At 40.5% G+C, this 15,530-nt stretch overlaps 1 long non-coding RNA gene across 3 annotated transcripts in view; it reads right to left on the bottom strand.

The window, feature by feature from the left end:
- Positions 1–15,530, bottom strand: part of LOC141580782 (uncharacterized) — a 117,257-nt gene that overhangs the window by 81,233 nt on the left and 20,494 nt on the right. For all 3 annotated transcript variants that reach the window (XR_012513105.1, XR_012513106.1, XR_012513107.1), the window contains exon 2: positions 11,852–11,913. This is a non-coding gene — a long non-coding RNA (uncharacterized LOC141580782). The remainder of the gene's footprint in view (positions 1–11,851; positions 11,914–15,530) is intronic.

The following is a 15,530-nucleotide window of genomic DNA, read 5'->3' as shown; positions in this document are numbered from 1 at the left end:
CATGTATAGAATGTTGCTATACTGAATACTGTAGACTATTTTAACAGAATGATAAGTATTCATATAACTAAATATATCTAAACATAGTTAAAATAGAGTATTATAATATTATGGGACTACTGTCATATATATGATCCATCATTGACCTAAACATTGTTATGTGCTACATAACTATATTTGCAAATCATATATCACAAACCCAGTTTTGGCTATTGTGAATAAATTTGCTATGAACATGTGATTACAAATATTGGTGTGGACATATACTTTCATTTATTTTGAACAGTACTTGAATTGGTAGGTCATAGGGTAGTGTATTAGTCAGGATTCTCCGGAAAAACAGAACCAATAAGGAAATATAGATGTACACATGAGGAGATTTACTATAGGAATTGGCTCACACAATTATCACCCAGAAATCCTACAATCTGCCATCTGCAAGCTGGAGAGCCAGGAAAGATGGTGGTATAATTCACTGTGAGTCTGAAGGCCTGAGAACCAGGAGCTTCCATGACTGAGGGCAGAAAAATATGAACAGCACAGCTCAAACAGGAAACAAATTTACCCTTCCTTCCTCTTTTTGTTTTATTCAGGCCCTCAACAGATTGGATTATGCCAACCAACATTGGTGAGTTGCTTATGCCAACCAACACTGGTGACTTTACTCAGTCTCCTGAGTCAGCTGTTAATCTTGTCAAGAAACCCCCTCAAAGATACTCCCAGAAATATGTTTTCCCAACTCTCTGGCCATTTTTTAGCCCACTCAAATTGACCCTTAAAGTTAACCACTAGAGGCTGGTTTATGTTTAACTTTTGGTAAACTTCCAAATTATTTTTCAAATGGTTTTACCATTTCACACTCCCATCAGCAATGTAGGGGAGCTTCAGTTACTTCATATCTTCACTAAAAAATCATGTAAGTCTTTTAAATTTTAGCCATTCTAGTGTATCATTAAATCACTCATTATAATTGCACTCAACACAATTGCACTCATTATAATTTTATTTAACATTTCTCTGATGACTAATGAACACTTTTTTTTACATGCATATTGGACATTCATATATTTTCTTTTGTGAAATATCTGTCAAAGTCATTACAACTTCTTAATTTGGTTGTTAGCATTTTTTAATTATTTTGTTACAGTAGTTCTTTAAATATTCTGAATACAAATCCTTTGTCTTTGTTTTGAGATATATTCTTTCTGTGTGTGTCTTGTCCAGCAATTTTCTTAATGGTATCCTTTTTTTCTTTGATGGGTGCTGGTTTTCAATTTTGATAAAGTCTAATTTAACAATATTTTAATGTCTTTCTGTCGCCCACTTAAGAAATATTCGCCCATAAATAGTAAAAACATTCTCCCAGTAAAAATTTTCTTATAGAAGCTTTATGGATTTACCTGTTTTGTTTAGGTCTGTGATCCATCTTGAGTCAATTCTTGCATATGGTGTGACGGAGAGGCTAAATTTCCATTTTTTTTCATAGGGATATCCTGTTGTTTCATCACCATTTGTTGAAAAGATTTTCCTGGCTGGGCATGGTGGCTCACGCCTGTAATCCAAGCACTTTGGAGGCCAAGGTGGGCAGATCACCTGAGGTCGGGAGTTCAAGACCAGCCTGACCAACATGGTGAAACCCCGTCTTTAAAAAAATAAAAATTAAAAATTAAAAAAAAATTTAAAAAGAAAATTTTAAAAAAGAAAAAATAAATAAAGAAAAGATTTTCCTTTTTCCCACTGAATTGCCGTGGTGACTTAGTTGAGAATCACTGGACCATATAGGTGTAGGTACATTTCTGGAATCTATATTCCATTCCATTGATCTTATTTATCTATCTTCATGCCAACCTCGCACTATCTTTCAGTATTGCAGCTTTATAAGTAACCCTTGAAATTGGGTGGCTTAGGTTTGCTAACATAATTCTTCTTCTTCAAGATTATTTAGGTTATTCTAGGTCCTTTGGGCTTCCATATAATTTTGGAATAAACTTGTCAATTTCTGCCAAAAATACAGTTGGGATTTTGATAGTAGTGGTGTTAAATATACAAATCAATTTGGGAAAACAGATATCTTAACAATATTGAGCAACTTAATATATTTAGTTAGGTCTTTTTAAATATGTTTTAGCAATGTTTTATAATATTTAGAAGAGAGGTCTTGCATGTATTTCACCACAAAGTTTTGAGTTAAAAAAAAATGGCATTTGACCATAAAATATGGCTTTTATATTTACTATGGGGTAGATTCCAAATCAAATAAAGAAATAAAGCTTCACTCATCCATTTTACCAATAAATATTCAAATAACCACTAAAAGAAAGGCAATAAAAATTGTTACTTATCCAATAAGCAGATCAAACTATTAGCTTTGTGAAGGTAAGAGTGTCTCTTTGTCTGGATTTGAGCAACACTTAACAGATTTTCATACCCAGATAGGACTCTCATAGCAGCATTTTAAAAGACTCACTATGAGAGGACCCACAGACCTTTGAAGGAAGCAGCCTGATCCTGTAGGACCCAGGAGACACCTCAAATACTGTGATTGCCCCAACTTTGGAAGTGGGAAAGGGAGACCCTCATTTTCTGAACACATCCCTGCACTGGAGAAGCTGAAGCCACAGCAAAACCCACTCAAGGAGAGTCTGAGCTCAGACACACCTAGCCCTGCCCCCACCTTTCCTATCCACCCTGGTAGCTGAAGACAAAGGGCATATAATCTTGGAAGTTCTAGAGCCCCACACACCACATAACCCTCTCCATACTACTGCAGTTGATGCTTTCTGGAAAGTGCCACCTCCTGGAAGGAGGCCAATCAGCACAACAATAGAGCATTAAACCACCAAAGCTAAGGAATCTCATAGAGTCCATTGCAAGCCCCCTCCCCAACTTCCCGCAACCTCCACCAGAACAGGTGCTGATATCCACAGCTAAGAGATCCATAGATGGCTCACATCACAGGACCCTGTGCAGACAACATTCCAGTACCAGCCTGGAGCCAGGTAGACTCACCAGGTGGCTAGATCCAGAATAGAGACAATAAATAATCACTGAAGTTTGGCTTACAGGAAGCCCATCCATAGGAAAAGGGGAAGAGTACTACATCAAGGGAACACCCCATGGGACGAAAGAATCTGAACAACAGCCTTCAGCCCTAGAGCTTCCCTCTGACAGAGCCTACCTAAATGAGAAGGAACCAAAAAAACAACCCTGGTAATATGACAAAACAAGGCTCCTCCACACCCCCCAAAAATCACATCAGTTCACCATCAATGGATCCAAACCAAGAAGAAATCCCTGATTTACCTGAAAAAGAATTCAGGAGGTGAGTTACTAAGCTAATCAGGGAAGGACCAGAGAAAGGTGAAGCCCAATGCAAGGAAACACAAGAAATAATACAAAAAATGAAGGCAGAAATATTCAAGGAATTAGATAGCTTAAAGAAAAAAACAATCAAAAATTCAGGAAACTTTGTATGCACTTTTAGAAATGTGAAATGCTCTGGAAAATCTCAGCAATGGAATTGAACAAGCAAAAGAAAGAAATTCAGAGCTCAAAGATAGGGCTTCGAATTAACCCAATCCAACATAGACAAACTAAAAAGAATAAGAAAATGTGAACAAACACTCCAAGAAGTCTGGGATCATATTAAACAACCAAACCTAAGAATAATCGGTGTTACTGAGGAAGAAGATAATTCTAAGAGCTTAGGAAACTTTTTTGGGGGGAATAATCAAGGAAAACTTCCCCAGCCTCACTAGACACCTAGACTTCCAAATACAAGAAACAAAAAGAACACCTGGGAAATTAATCACAAAAAGATCTTTGCCTGGACACACTGCCATCAGGTTATCCAAAGTTAAGATGAAGGAAAGAATCTTAAGAGCTGTGAGACAGAAGCTCCAGGTAACCTATAAAGGAAAATCTATCAGATTAACATCATATTTCTCAGCAGAAACCCTACAAGCTAGAAGAGATTTGGGGTCCCATCATCAGCCTTTGTTTCAGCAAAACAATTATCAGCCAAGAATTTTGTATCCAGTGAAACTAAGCATCATATATGAAGGAAAAATAGAGTCATTTTCAGACAAACAAATGTGGAGAGAATTCACCATTACCAAGCCACTACTACAAGAACTGCCTAAAGGAGCTCTAAATCTTGAAACAAATCCTGAAAACACATCAAAACAGAACTTCTTTAATGTATACATCACAGGAGATCTATGGAACAAAAATACAAGTTAAACACCAAAACCAAAACCAAACCAAAACAAAAAACAAAGTACACAGGCAACAAAAAGTGCAATGAATGCAACAGTACCTCACATTTCAATACTAACATTGAATGTAAATGGTGTAAATGCTCCACTTAAAAGATACAGAACTGGCAGAATGGCTAAGAACTCACCAACCAACTATCTGTTACTTTCAGGAGACTCATCTAACACAGAAGGACTCAAATAAACTTAAAGTAAAGGAGTGGAAAAAGACATTTCATGCAAATGGACACCAAAAGTGATCACAGGTAGCTATTCTTATATCAGACAAAACAAACTTTAAAGCAACAGCAGTTAAAAGAGACAAAGAGGGACATTATATAATGGCAAAAGACCTTGTTCAACAGTAAAGTATCACAATCCTAAATATATATGCACCTAACACTGGAGCTCCCAAATTTAAAAACTACTCCTGATAGACCTAAGAAATGAGATAGACAGCAACACAATAATAGTGGGGGACCCCAATACTCCACTGACACCGCTAGAGAGGTCATCAAGACAGAAAGTCAACAAATAAACAATGGATTTAAACCATACCTTGGAACAAATGGACTTAACAGATACATACAGAATATTTCATCCAAGAACTGCAGAATACACATTCTATTCAACAATGCATGGAAATTTCTCCAGGATAGACCATACGATAGGCCACAAAATGAGTTTCAATAAATTTAAGAAAATTGAAATTATAGCAACCACTCTCTAAGACCACAGTGAGATAAAACTGGAAATTAACTCCAAAAAGAACCTTCAAAACCATGCAAATACATGGAAATTAAATGACTTGCTCCTGAATGAGCACTGGGTCAAAAACAAAATACAGATAAAAATTTAAAAATTCTTTGAACTGAACAACAATAACACAACCTATCCAAACCTCTGGGATACAGCAAAGGTGGTGCTAAAAGGAGAGTTCATAGCCCTAATTGCCTACATCAAAAAGACTGAAGGAGCACAAACTGACATTCTAAGGTCACACCTCAAGGACTAGAGAACCAAGACAAATCTAACCCAAACCCAGCAGAAGAAAGGAAACAACCAAGATCAGAGCAAGAACTAAATGAGATTGAAACAAACAAATAAAGGTAAATGAAACAAAAAGCTGGTTCTCTGAAAAGATAAAAAAAAAAAGATAGACCATTAGCAAGATAAACCAAGAAAAGAAGAGAGAAAATCCAAATGATCTCACTAAGAAATGAAACAGGAGATATTATAATTGATAACTCTGAAATACCAAAGATTATTCAAGGCTATTAGGAACACCTTTATGGACATAAACTAGAAAATCTAGAAGAGATGGACAAATTCCTGGAGAAATACAACCCTCCTAGCTTAAATCAGAAAGAATTAGATACCCTGAACAGACCAATAACAAGCAGTGAGATTGAAACAGTAACTTTTAAATTACCAACAAAAAAAGTCCAGGACCTCTTGGATTTATCCCTTGAACAGAAAAAGAAAAAAGGAAAAAAAAAAAAAAAAAGGCCCAGGACCAGACAGATTCACAACAGAATTCTATCAGACATTCAAAGAATTGGTACCAATCCTTTTAACGCTATTCCACAAGCGAGAGAAAGAAGGAACCCTTACCAATTCATTCTATGAAGCCAGCATCACTCTAATGCCAAAACCAGGAAAGTGCATAAGCAAAAAAGAAAACTACAGACTGATATCCCTGATGAACACAGATGCTAAAATCCTTAACCTAATACTAGCTAACTGAATCCAACAACATATCAAAAAGATAATCCACTATGATCAAGTAGGTTTTATACCAGGGATGGGGGGATGGTTTAACATATGCATGTCAATAAATGTGATACACCACATAAACAGAATTAAAAACAAAAATCACGTGATCGTCTCAATAGATGCAGAAAAAGCATTCAAAAAAATCCAATATCCCTTTATGATTAAAACTCTTGGCAAAATCAGCATACAAAGGACATATATACCTTAATGTAATAAAAGCCATCTATGACAAACCCACAGCCAACATAATACTGAATGAGGAAAAGTGGAAAGCATTCCCTTTGAGAACTGGAACCAGACAGGGATGCCCATTCTCACCACTCCTCTTCAACATATTACTGGACATATTGCTCCTAGCCAGAGCAATCAGACAAGAGAAATAAATAAAGGGCTTCCAAATCAGTAAAGAGAAAGTCAAACTGTCACTGTTTGCTGATGATATGATCGTTTACCTTGAGAACCCTAAGGACTCCTCCAGGAAGCTCCTAGAACTGATAAAGGAATTCAGCAAAGTTTCTGGATACAAGATTAATGTACACAAATCAGTAGCTCTTCTATACACCAACAGCAACCAAGCAGAGAACCAAATCAAGAACCCAATCCCTTTTACAATAGCTGCAAAAAATAAAATAAAATACTTAGGAGCATACCTAAGGAGTTGAAAGAACTCTACAAGGAAAACTACAAAATACTGCTAAAAGAAATGGCAAATGACACAAACAAATGGAAACACATCCCATGCTCATGGAGGGGTAGAATCAATATTGTAAAAATGACCATACTGCCAAAAGTGAACTATAATTTTAATATGATCCCCATCAAAATACCACCATCATTCTTCACTGAATTAGAAAAAACAATTCTAAAACTCATATGAAACCAAAAAAGAGCCTACATAGCCAAAGCAAGACTAAGCAAAAAAAAAAAAAAACAAACAAACAAATCTGGAGGCATTATACTATCTGATTTCAAACTATACTATAAGCCATAGTCACCAAAACAGCAGGGTACTGGTATAAAAATAGGCACATAGACCAATGGAACAGAATAGACAACCCAGAAATAAACCCAAATACTTACAGCTAATTGATCTTTGACAAAGCAAACAAAAACATAAAGTGGGGAAAGGACACTCTTTTCAACAAATATGGTGCTGGGATAACTGTCTAGCCACATGTAGGAGAATGAAACTGGATCCTCATCTCTCACTTTATGCAAAAATCAACTCAAGATGGATGAAGGACTTAAACCTAAGACCTGAAACTAAAAATTCTAGAAGATCACATTGGAAAAACCCTCCTAGTCATTGGCTTCAGCAAGGATTTCATGACCAAGAACCCAAAAGCAAATGCAATAAAAACTAAGATAAATAACTGGGACCTAATAATAGTAAAGAGCTTTTACACAGCAAAAGGAACAGTCAGCAGAGTGCACAGACAACCCACAGAGCGGGAGAAAATCTTCACAATCTATACGTCTGACAAACTACTATTATCCAGAATCTACAATGAATTCAAACAAACCAGTAAGTAAAAAACAAACAATCCCATCAAAAAGTGGGCTAAGGACATGAATAGACAGTTCTCAAGAGCAAATATACAAATGGCAAACAAATATATGAAAACATGCTCAACATCACTAATGATCAGGGAAATGCAAATCAAAACCACAATGCAATACCATCTTACTCCTGCAAGAATGGCCATAATCAGAAAAATTAAAAAAAAAAAACAGTAGCTGTCGACACGGATGCAGTGAACAGGGGACACTTCTGCACTGCTGGTGGGAATGTAAACTAGTACAGCCACTATGGAAAACAGTGTGGAGACTCCTTACAGAACTAGAGAAGAACTACCATTACTGGGTGTCTACCCAGAGGAAGAGAAGTCATTATTTGAAAAAGATACTTGCACATGCATGTTTTTAGCAGCACAATTTACAATTGCAAAATTGTGGAACCAACCCAAATGCCCATCAATCAACAAGTGGATAAAGAAACTGTGAGATATATATATATATACACACATACATATATATACATAGAGAGAGAATATACATCTATATCTATATTATATATATACATATATATATGATGGAATACTACCAGCTCTAAGAAGGAATGAATTAATAACATTTGCAGTGACCTGAATGAGATTGGAGACTATTATTCTAAATGAAGTAACTCAGAAATGGAAAATCAAACATTGTATGTTCTCACTGATACGTGGGAGCTAAGCTAAGCTGCACAAAGGCATAAGAATGATACAATGGACTTTGGGGAATTGGGAGGGAAGAGTGAGAAGGGGCAAGAGATAAAAGACTACAAATAGGGTGCCATGTAGACTGCCCGGGTGATGGGTGCACCAACATTTCACAAATCACCACTAAAGAACTTATTCATGTAACCAAACACCACTTGGACTCCAATAACTTCTGGAAAAAAAAAAAAAACACAAAAGACTCATGGTTGGGCATGGTGGCTCATGCCTGTAATCCCAGCACTTTGAGAGGCCGAGGTGGGTAGATCACTTGAGGTCAGGAGTTTGAGACCAGTCTGGCCAACATGGTGAAACTCTGTCTCTATTAAAACCTAAAAATTAGCCAGGCATGGTGGTACGTGCTTATAGTGCCAGCTACTCAGGAGACTGAGACACAAGAATCGCTTGAAACTGGAGGCGGAGGTTGCAGTGAGCTGAGATTACGCCACTGCACTCCAGCCTGGGCGACAGAGTGAGACTCTGTATCAAAAAAAAAAAAAAAAAAAAAAAAAAAAAAAGACTCATTATATCTCTTAGCTAAATTTTACTTCTCCTTCAAGACTCAGCTCAAGTGGCACCTTGTCTAAGAAATTGTCTTGATTAACCTGTTGCCCACTCAGAGCTGGTGCCTTACTGTGTCTCCCATGGAATCCCACCCTGTGTTTACCTTTATCTTAACATGTGATTACTTAGGCTGTGAGTAATAGCCTGCTGAAACATAATGACTTCAATGCACACAAGTTTACTCAGTCATGTAAAAAACTGTCTGGAAGGAGACACCCTGAAGCTGGTGTGGCAGTTTCACAAGGTCATTAGGGACCCATCCTCTCCTCTTTCTTCTCCAGCATCTTTGCTGCATGATTTTCATCATCAAGGTCACCTTATGATTCAAAATATCAGCTGGAAATGCTCCATTCTAATCCACATTTCAGACACCAGAAGGGGCCAAAGGTAACAAAGGTGGCCTTCATTTTAAGCAGCCCTCCCTGATGTCCTTTAGAGCACTTCCACTCACATCTTACCAGGATTAGCCAGGAGCTAATCGGGGGGCCACACCTTGGTAAAGAAACCTGGGAGATGTCATTTTTATCCTGGGTGGCAACACTACCAGCTAAATGCCACACTTCTGTTACTACCAAAGGAGAAAATGGAGACAGGCTAGAAACCAGTAGTTCCTGACAACCTGCCCTTAATTTGCCATACTATATTTGCCTGGTTGTCTGTCTTTGCTAAAAGAATGTGTACTCCAAGTACCTAGCACGGTACCCAGCACACAGTAGGGAGTCCAAAAATTTTTTTAATTTGCGTGGCAGATTATTACACATACATGAGTACACTCAACTGTATATCTTGATAAATCTCCACATATGACTACACCTGTATAACCACCGTCCAGATCAAGGCGCAATTTCCAGATTTCTTCATGCCCCTTCCCAGTCAACTCTCTCATAGATAGTCACTATTCTGATTTTTCTCGCCCCAAGTACTTTGGTCTGTTCACGAACTCCACATGAAGAAAAGCATACGGCACATGGCATTTTAGCTAAACCAATGAATGATTTCTGGAAAAAGCAACCACCCATTCCAGATGTTCTGGGTTAGTCTTCACTTCAAATAAGTTGTTTTTATATAGCTTACTTTTAGAATATTGGGTTCCTAATTGGCATACCTAAATGCTGTCAACAGATGTTATATAACCCAATTCCCTTTGGTGTACAACACTTCCATAATAAAGTTTTCTCATCTGTTCTCCTTTTTAAAAGACATATGAGACTGAGCGTGGTGACTTATATGTGTAATCCCAACACTTTGGGAAGCCAAGGCAGGAGGATCCCTTGAACCCAGTAGTTCAGGACCAGCCTGAGTAACATAACATAGCAAGACCCTCTCTATATAAAATTAAAAATAGCCAGGCATGGTGGTACACACCTGTAGTCCCCACTCCTTGGGAGGCTGAAGTGGGAGGATTGCTTGAGCCCAGGTTGCCCGGGCTGCAGTGAGCTGTGATCACACCACTGCACTCTAGGCTGGGTGACAGAGTGAGACCCTGTCTCAAAAAACAAACAAATAAATAATAAATAAAAGAAATATGCCGCCGGGCGCGGTGGCTCAAGCCTGTAATCCCAGCACTTTGGGAGGCCGAGGCGGGTGGATCACGAGGTCAAGAGATCGAGACCATCCTGGTCAACATGGTGAAACCCCGTCTCTACTAAAAATACAAAAAATTAGCTGGGCATGGTGGCGCACGCCTGTAATCCCAGCTACTCAGGAGGCTGAGGCAGGAGAATTGCTTGAACCCAGGAGGCGGAGGTTGCGGTGAGCCGAGATCGCGCCATTGCACTCCAGCCTGGGTAACAAGAGCGAAACTCTGCCTCAAAAAAAAAAAAAAATATATATATATATATATATATATATATATATATATATATATATGCCTTGAAATAGCTCCATCAAGAAGCCTTCTGCTGTAGTTCTAGGTGTGCCAGTGCACTTGATGTGCATTTCATGGGGATGGTGAGGACGGTGGGCCATGAACAAAGGCTGGCTGTGGAGCTGAGCAGACTCCAGGCTGGCCATCTGGAACACCTGCAGCTGGCCCAGCGTGAGGCCGTGCGCCAGTCCAAACAGCCCAGCTGGAGAATTCTCTGCCTCTGCCACTGCCGCCATTGGCAAGAAAGCATCAACGTCCTTGCTGGCTGTCAGCGCTTTCTCTATTGGTCAGAAACCGAAAAGTGGGCCCCAGATTTAATCGGGCTCAGCAGGATGTGGCAAAAGCTTGGCAGAAATGAAAGCAGCAGACAAAAGGCTGTCAGAGCTGGGTCTGATGGGAAGGCAGCGCTGCTTTGCAGCAGAAGCAGAGCATCTCCCTGACATATGAAAATGACCCCATTCTTCCAGGAAGCCTCCCCAGAAAGTTTGACCTGTCGTGTGTCAGGCTTTGGGTACAATCAGGAAGTTGATGGGGATGACAACGGGGAGGAAGGGGAGGGTGCTGGGAGGGGTCGAAGGGGGTTCACCAGGATGAGGAAGCAATGGCCCCATTCATGGGGGAGAAATACATGTGGGAATGATAGGCGCTGTCTTCCCTCTTCCCTTCAGCACCGTGTGCATCAGTATGCCCCGATAGGTCCCCAGAGAACAGAGCTCAAGCCCCGTCCTCCAACACCAGAGGTGCCAGGTGATCGTTATGGGGCAGCTCAACCTATGACCCACCGTGGAGTGGTCACTGCTGGGCTGGATCTTCTGTTTCAGATGCTTCTCCTGACCTAGTCCTGAGGCCTCTTCCCATCCCTCTTTCCTCCTTTTACACACTTTAGCACCACAGGACCACCATTCAATTCAGCTTTGTAGGGTTAGGGTGGGATGATCTCCCCTGAAGCCACTGCCCCACGAAGGACCTGGCTGGGTTGTCTTCTGGGGGCTGCGCTACTTACCTGGTACCTTCTCCTTTGGACTCTTAAGAACAACAGCCTGGTTAATCCACACTGGAGGAACAATGTATAATGCCCCAAAGGGGACCCAGTGGGTCACAGCATATAATTGGGGATAAGAGGCACTTACCTTGTCTCAGAGGGGATTCGTGCTCCGGAGGTCAACCAGGGTGATTCTCTGCCCTTTTCTGGCTGAAAAAGAGAAAAAAGGATATTGAATCTCCATAAGGGCATCTGAATACACCACAATGAGGATGCTGGAGGGGAAGGCTCCTTTGCCCTTTGTCCTTTGCCCTGCTCCAAGGCATCTGGTGTCTTAAGGCTCCTCAAGCCCTGTTATAGGCTGAAATGCATCCTCCCAAATTCATATGTTGAAGTTCTAACCCCCAGCACCTCTCAATGTGACTGTATTTAGAGAAAGGACCTCTAAAGAGATAACTTGGTTAAAATGAGGTCCTGTGGGAAGGCCCTTATCCAGCAGGACTGATGTCCATGTACACAGAGCTTGAAGAGGTGCTAGGGATGCACATGGGCAGAGAAAGCCCATGTGAGGATGCAGTGAGAAGGCAGCCGTCTGCAGGCCAAGGAGGGAGGCCTGAGAAGGAGCCAGTCCTGCCGACCTCCAGCCTCCAGAACAATGGGAGAATACATTTCTGTTGTTTAAGCCACCCAAACAGGATAGTTTGTAATGGCAGCCCTAGCAAACTAATACAAGCCGTATTTCCTCTATGAAACTTTTTTTTTAATATCCTAATGTATTTGGTTACTATTAAGACGATCTCTGATTTTTTTTTTTTTTTTTTTTTGACAAACAAATCCTTATAGCAGCAGTCCCTGGAAACCCACCCAGAAAATTCTGTCCCACGCTAGCCCATATAAACAGCAGTTTCCAGTAAGAAGTGATTCCCCAACTGTGACAAATCAGATCTAGGAGGAAGGACAAGTGTGCTTTGACAAAACTCCCTACCCAAGTTTGATTTACCACCTCCAAGCTGAAAATCACAGCTATACAGTTTAACACAAACAGTTAAGCACTTGTGACATACTTCCTTATCATCTGGCTTATTTACTTAGTTCAATCTGTTTGATTTGTCTCCCTGCTTTAGCCTGGGTTCCCAGAAAGCAGATCCTGTGAGAAGGGTTTGGGTGTGAGAATCTCACTGGAGAAGGTGATCCCTTACAGGGAGTAAAAGCAAAAGACAGGGGAGAAAAGCTGAGCTAGAGGGAGAACCAATACAAGGACGCAGGGTGGACTTGGTCCTTTTTATGGATGATTACTTGCCTGTCCCCACAGGTCCGTTTGAGAACTCATTTGAAACACATTCAGGATATTCCCCTGGGGAAAAAGGAGGAAAGCACTTACATACTGGCTCCTAGCCACCACTGGTCAGTTTTGCTCTGCGGGGTGGGTGCTCACTCGTCTGCACTTCCCGACTGTGTGTGCAGGGGCACTGAGTGTGTTCCCTTGAGTCCCACCTGGCAGTGCCACAGCAACCTCAGGACGGAAAGTGAGCAGTACAAGCCGGGCTATCCTCAGGGAATACAGTGTCTCAGACAAATATTCCTTATATATAAGCAATCTGATTTAAAAAGATATTACAAATTTCAGCTGGATGTGGTGGCTCACGCCTGTAATCCTAGCATTTTGGGAAGCTGAGGCGGGCGGATCACCCAAGGTCAGCAGTTTGAGACAAGCCTTGCCAACATGATGAAACCCTGTCTCTACTAAAAACACAAAAATTAGCCAGGCATGGTGGTGTGTGCCTGTAATCCCAGCTATTTGGGAGGCTGAGGCAGGAGAATTGCTTGAACCCAGGAGGAGGAGGTTGCAGTGAGCTGAGATCGCACCATTGCACTCCAGCCTGTATGACTAGAGTGAGACTCCATCTCAAAAAATATATATATATATATATCATATATATACATATATATATGATATATATATAACAAATTTTATAGGCCTACATGAGATAGAGTGATCTGTCAATGAAGTTTTCGAGTCATGTGTAGGCAATAGGTTCTGACTTTGTCATCCTGTCAATATACACGAAGATTTTTTGTAGTGTCTGGCCATCATCTCTTCCTATTCAGGACCATGAAGTATTCCCTTCCTGCTCATTACTGTTAAATGCTTAATTCCTGACTAATTGTGTCTTCCATTGAGAAAACGGTAGCAACGATTGTCGTTATTCACAACGCTGTGGTTCTTTAGAACCTATTTGTATTGAAGTAATACAGATCTTCCCTCTGCACATCCCTAATACAAGTATTTAATGCCGTTTACATCATTACCCATCATGCTGCATCATCTTTTGAGCCACTTGTGGATAGGATACTTGTTTCCAATGATTCTCTCAAAGATTATTTATGTGCTTCACTGATGATGACTACAAATGCAAGTCTTCCTCATAATGTGCAGGGGAATGTGAATGAGAATTCTTTTCTGAACATACATGGTAAATTTTCCCTTCTGAACTTTGTAATGTAAATATTGAACAGCATGTCTTCCAACCATGTCTTCCGTAGGACAAGTCTTCCCTTTGGCCATAATCACCGCATCCTAGAATGTGATCTATTTCAATGCTGATTTCACCCCAGCCTTCCACACACCACCATCAAAATGGAGGATAGGTGAAAGGCCTGTGGGGAGAGCTAGAAGAGCAGAACAATTTCCACAAGGAACATCCATCCCTATAGCTGGGCTGCAGACTGACCAGGAGGGCATGGTGTCACCACATCAATCAGAAGGGCCCACTGGCTAGGGAAACAAGAGTTGTAAAAGCCTTTGAAGGAGACAGAAAGGGCTGTTCCTAGGTAATTGCCTTCTTGGAACCAGCCACAATCGGGATCCATATGCCCAAGTCCTGGAGCCCCTTGGGACAGCTGACTGACTTCTTGCATGGTGCATGCACCCGTGTGTATGTGTGTGTGTGTGTGTGTGTGTGTGCATACCATGGGAGAAATTGAAACCTAGGCCCATGCAGGTCTCATTCCAGGTTCAGTAGTACTTAGAAAGTTTCAAGGAAGGAGTTGGGAAGGGTAGGTAGGTCCTGAAGCTCAGGTCGATGCCTGGGTCCTGCTTGCCTGGATCTAAGGGTGGTACCAGGTATTGCGCATGAGTTGGAGGTGCCACACTGTTAGGCTGGTCCCATAGGAAGCTGGCTGAGGCCCTTAGAGCAGCTTACTATAGTAATGGCTAAAATAAGAGGCAGCAAAACTTAGACGATCTGGAGTGATGCACATGAAGGTCTGACGAACTCCCCAGGAGATTTTAAACTCCTTAAAGACTTCCATGTCAATTCTTTTTCTTTTTTTTTTTTTTTTTTTTTTTTTTTTGTTTTGTTTTTTAATTTTTTTTTTTCTTTTTTTTTCTTTTTTTTTTTTATTGCATTTTAGGTTTTGGGGTACATGTGATGAACATGCAAGATTGTTGCATAGGTACACACATGGCAGTGTGCTTTGCTGCCTTCCGTCCCCTCACCTGTATCTGTCATTTCTCCCCATGCTATCTCTTCCCACCTCCCCACCCCCCGCCCCTCCCCCATTTCCCCCCAACAGACCCCAGTGTGTAGTGCTCCCCTCCCTGTGTCCATGTGTTCTTATTGTTCTTTTTCTTATATGCCTCATAGCCTATAGCATAGGTTTTGTGAAGAATACAAGGAAATATACAATCCAATCCCTGACTATGAGAACATTCAGTTAAAGGGGGTGTCAACCTTGACATTATAACAAGAATCCATCCCTTCCCTAAGTGTTGTATAGTGTCCAGCTCCTGGTACTCAATAAATATTTGTTGAATGAATGAATGT

Source organism: Saimiri boliviensis, chromosome 13 (assembly GCF_048565385.1).
Source record: "Saimiri boliviensis isolate mSaiBol1 chromosome 13, mSaiBol1.pri, whole genome shotgun sequence".
Classification (NCBI taxonomy): Eukaryota; Metazoa; Chordata; class Mammalia; order Primates; family Cebidae; genus Saimiri; species Saimiri boliviensis.
Note: the sequence above shows the minus strand (reverse complement) of the source record. Positions and strands in the feature narration are given on the sequence as shown.